This window comes from Pinus tabuliformis, chromosome 9 (genome assembly GCF_031772625.1).
Source record: "Pinus tabuliformis cultivar Carrire ecotype Pingquan chromosome 9, CPIR1, whole genome shotgun sequence".
In the NCBI taxonomy this organism is placed as follows: Eukaryota; Viridiplantae; Streptophyta; class Pinopsida; order Pinales; family Pinaceae; genus Pinus; species Pinus tabuliformis.
Window position 1 is genome coordinate 1,896,825,715 of NC_142307.1, and position 5,071 is coordinate 1,896,830,785.

The 5,071-nt window shown below is 36.1% G+C and overlaps 1 pseudogene across 1 annotated transcript; it reads right to left on the reverse strand.

Annotated features, from left to right (window-relative positions):
* Positions 1 to 465: 465 nt before the first annotated feature.
* Positions 466 to 2,555, reverse strand: LOC149156522 (UDP-glycosyltransferase 86A2-like; annotated as a pseudogene). The gene is made up of 2 exons (XR_016263374.1): positions 1,949 to 2,555; positions 466 to 1,583 (listed from the first exon to the last, which is right to left on the reverse strand). The product of XR_016263374.1 is annotated as a UDP-glycosyltransferase 86A2-like (transcript).
* Positions 2,556 to 5,071: the final 2,516 nt, after the last annotated feature.

Consider the following 5,071-nt stretch of genomic DNA (forward strand, 5'->3'; position numbering starts at 1 on the left):
CATGGGGAGCTTACATATTTATTCTTAGCTTGACTAATGAATATGAAAAATAGACTTCTGCTCTTTCTATATTTTACCATTTTGTGCAATTCTTTTATTTTGTATATTGCTGCTAAAAATGCATTATACTTCACAGTTTTGGCTTCACAAAAATAGTGGGACACTATATCGTGTTGATATTTCATAATTAGTTCATATGTTCATTGTCTGGTCACATCGTACCTTCTGCAACCTGCTGTGGTTATCCTTAGAGATGTAGTTTACCAAGCAACCAATCAAGTTGTTAGCCAGATCAACTAATAGAACTAGCAATTCCTAAGATGAAAGATCAGGTCTTGTTGTTAGTTTGAACTTTGACACTGTTTCTATTACACTGTAATAGATTAATAGTCCAACTATTTCTTTCTGGCTTAAAGTTCTGAATTTCATGATATTTTTGTGGGTAGGGAAACAGATTTCATGGTATCCTTCAAATGTTAAGCAAATAGATTTACTAGTTCTAAACTATTCCATAAATAAGAAAAGAAGATATCCAAATTACACATAAAGGAAGATTATGTATGAACATATGACGAATATTACCCTGTAACAAATAAAACTGTGGATCGTGGTCTTCGCATATAGTTGTTCCATATTCTTGAACTTAAGTATGACTTTTGGCTCTTAAAGCTTCAACAAACAAATCTAGATTCTTATTAGATGTCCCGCTGTGAAGCACCGCCTTCTTCACAACCTCTCTAATAGCCTCGACCTTCAATCTCAATTTTCTCCCTTCCTCTTCACCCATGAAATTCTTGATTGTCTTGCTACTTCTTCCCTTCCAACTAGCGGTTTGCAGTTTAGGAAGCTGCTGCTACTCCCACCCAAGTCCATGCCCACTCCCCACTCTTCTACAATCAGCCATCTATTTGTGCATTGATCTGTGAATAATGGAAACGCCAACATGGGTATTCCAAATGATAAGCTCTCCAGAATGGAGTTCCATCCACAGTGTGTAAGAAATCCACCCACAGAAGGATGAGACAAAACTTTTAGTTGAGATGACCATTGAACCACTAAACCCTGATCTCTGGTTTCCTCCACAAATCCTTTCGGCAGAATGTCTTCAGCTCCAGGCTCAACAATATCGGGACGAAGCACCCAAATGAAGGGTTGCTTGCTTTCTACTAATCCCATTGCCACTTCTTCTATCTGGGCTCTAGAAACATGAGCAACGCTTCCGAAAGAAATATAGATGACTGAATTTTTGGCCTGGGAGTCCAGCCATCCGGTACAGTCCGATTCAGACCACATGTTGGTTCGTGATGTTTCGTTATTGAGACCGTTTTGGAAGCCTGAAGGAAGCAGAGGACCAACGGACCAAAATGGCTTTTTTGACTGTAATTCTGCTATAGTTCGGCTTTCTAAATCTTCAACAGTATTAGCGATAATCCAATCGGCCCCTCGAACTGATTGAAATCCTTCATATAATAGTTTGTGTACTTTGCTTGATACGTCCAGCTCCTGAAAATAAGATGGAAGATCTGTTATCTTTAAAGCCGAAACTCCAGGTATGTAGTTTATTAGTCTTTCATGGTCCTCTTCTGCACAATCACAACACAAGTCCAACACTTAAAATATTTCTAAATTGTAACTTAACATATGTTAGGGGTGAATAGATGCTCCTGCGTCTACTTAAGTTACAAATGTTTCTGAATTGTAACTTAAAATATATATGTTAATGTGAATAGATGCTCTGGGTCAGGGCTACTTGAGTTACAAGGATTCACACAAATTAGCTAACCAAAAAGCTACCATTTTTCTTCTTGAGTTACAAGGATTCACACAAACTAGCTAACCAAAAAGCTACTATTTTTCTTCTTGAGTTACAAGGATTCACACAAACTAGCTAACCAAAAAGCTGCCATTTTTCTTCTTTTCCGGAAGTTAATGGGAAAATAACACATACCACTGTTAACAAATGGAAAATGGCCATCTTCCACCAGCAGATCCCAATGATAATAGATCGAAAAGACCAGAGCTGCCTCCGTCCAAAATGAAACATGACAAATCCCAAATTTCTTCGCCACACGGTCGAGCCAAACAAAAAAACTGTCAGCAATGATACACAATACGGGAGGCTGCTCCTCCTTGAGATGGGCGATCAGCTCTTCAACATGCGGCATCATATTAGTCTGGAATGATTCTATAAACTCCAAATTCAACGATCTATCAACTTCCAGGGGCAATCCATCACTAACCTGAAGGGAGCGGATATCTAAACCCAAGCTCTGGTCGTGGGAGAAGGGGTCCTCCCCGTTATGGGCTTTAATGATGTTCGCATAACAAGCTTCCGTAGTAACAAACGTGACAATAACACCCTTCGCTGCTAGCTTCCTCGAGAAATTAAACATGGGAGTCATATGCCCCTGAACTGGAAGTGGAACTGCAACAACGTGCAGAGGCCTGCAAGATCCGCCAGTAACTGTTTCTGATTCCATCGGTAAAATCCAGCAGGTTGCGTTCTCTTGTGATACACTGTCCTTTGTCTTCATATAATACATGGCCATGGTCAAATTCTTGGTGTGACCTTCACAAAAAAAAAAAAAAAATTAGATAAATGAATGTTAGGTGTCATTTGGAATGGATGGTGAGTGCAAACGCATATACGTCGCACTATTATTGGCGAGAGAAGCATCTTAGTCCGCACGAATAATTTTGTGAGATCTACGGCAAAAAAATTGTCTTTTTCTGCGTGTCTTTTAATAAGACGACTTCCTTAATACGTGTAGTAATTTTCAATCAATTACATCGCAGTGTTTTGGTTTTTTTATGCGTACCCTTTTGCGTAAAACGAGTGCATGTAATAAGAATGATGGTTTTGAATAATCATTTTCAATCTATTAATTTAGAAGGTTGTTTTTATAAGCATGTAATTAAAAACATGTAAATTAAGTTTTTTTTTTTTTAATGCCAAAACATGTAATTAGAAACAAGGTCAACTGATTAGCGGTAGTTCGTGCCAGCCAAGCTTTCTATCGCCATGAATGCAAAGTAGCTCCAGACAGTAGAGATTTTTTTAAGGGCATAGGTTTTCAATGTCTTTATGTGGATAAAAAATGGACTCATTAACCTAGGCATCCAAATTCCCAAAATATGTTGTTAATTGAAAAGTCCCTTATTTAAGTTTTTTCAATGCCTTCCTAACATGCAAAACACATCCAAAATGGAATGAGAAAGAACTAGGGAAGTTTTAATTTAGAAAACCTTACAAATTGTTAAACATCCAAAAGAAAAGTTAACTTACAACGGTCGGAGGTGGCTCGTAAACCAATGGAGTTTGCATTTGTTAATATGTTTCTTGTATGTTTCCATACAATTGTCCTAAACTTGAGTTTTGTTTAATGCTTTTTAGGAGTCTTTACCATTCTATAACAACTGTGGCAAGTATAACCCATTATCTTATCAAATATCACATTCTTAATCATTCTTACATCTTTACAAAACATAAACTCTCAGTTGTAACCTAAATGTACTTGGTGTTTCAAAGTAGCTAAGGTTTTAGTGTGCATGGGAGATTGGGGTATGAAGCCATTTGAAAGTTTTGTAATAATCTACGACATCTTGCGTTTATTAGGATTTGAAAACATGCAGTTATTGCCGACATTCATTTCAGAAGTGGTTATGGATGTCTCACATTTAGGGAAAAAAAAGGAGAATTCTTATAAAGGATAGAATGAGCTCCACAATGACATTTTTATGGAAAGTGAACTTTTCACAAAATCATACCTGGATAGCCTATCACTTGAACAATATGGAAATGAGCATCCCAAATAGTTCTCAAACTACCCTCAAAAATTTGTTGATAATTGAACATGCCCCCATAATGGCGAGCAATATTAATTAGAATGCCATCCATATGCATACTTTGTTTGTAAGAAGTAGAAAATTGCTAGTTACTCCAATAGAATGCATGCTTATTTATGAAAATATCTAGTACTGTTCATGAATAACTAAAGAAATATATCATAATGTCTCGTACCTACATTCATTACAGTTGCAAAAGGGAATAAATTTGTGAAAGATCACAAATAGTGAATAATATTTCAAGCACATAGCGTCGTGTCCAAGCCGAGAACAACTTTGGGCCTAAATATTCTCTATCTTTAGCAAAGTTGTACTTGAATGTATACATAAGCACAGTTGGTTCAACCAGCCCAAGAATTAACAAAGGTTGACCTCGAATAAGATAATGAATGATGCCACATATTGCAGTGGATGACAATGTCTAGACTGTAATAAAGATTACAACTACAACACATTTTATTTGTGATCTCAGTAATGATAAAGTTTACCCCCTTATTATAAAGAAATTATTCACCCTCACGCTTGTTTAACTCAATGCGCCAAAAATCAGTATAGCATTTCTTTCATAATTTATGAGACCCTCTGACCACCCATAGCCCATACTCAGAATCTGATCCAAATAAGAATATTGAATATAATACTCACCTTTTTATAACACTCCTACTTAAACATATGTAATGCATCATCATCCTTCCTTTCATTGTGTCAAGGTATGAATGTGTCTTTATGTTGTACCATTTAGTTTGTTGAGTAATTCGAACTCTTTTTTATCTATTTTGATGAACATGAGGTTATGCTTGAGTGGAGATGGGAGAGTTGTTTTCTAATAGAATAGAAAATTATGGTGTTTTACAATGAAATGTGTTCAAAATATTTCACTGGATCCATGCTTATAATCTTTCAGAGAAGTCTTATGTTTTTCTCATAAAACTACTGAAGATCTACCTATAATGAAGGTTGGTTAGTAAATACCACTATATCGTGAAGATTATCCCTTTCTAATACTCCTACTCTGTAGTCATGATCAGAAATACAAACTCAAATTAGAGAGTGCCATAAAAAGGATCAACTTAATTGTGCTTTTGTCTAGTTGTTCTCCAAAAGAAATTATTGCAATAACAGAAGCAAAGAATATGTATGTTGTGGGAGCAAGGATCATGTTCAAGCACCATTATTCCAACAATTATTTATATCATATAAGAAAATTCATCTGCATAAAGTGCAT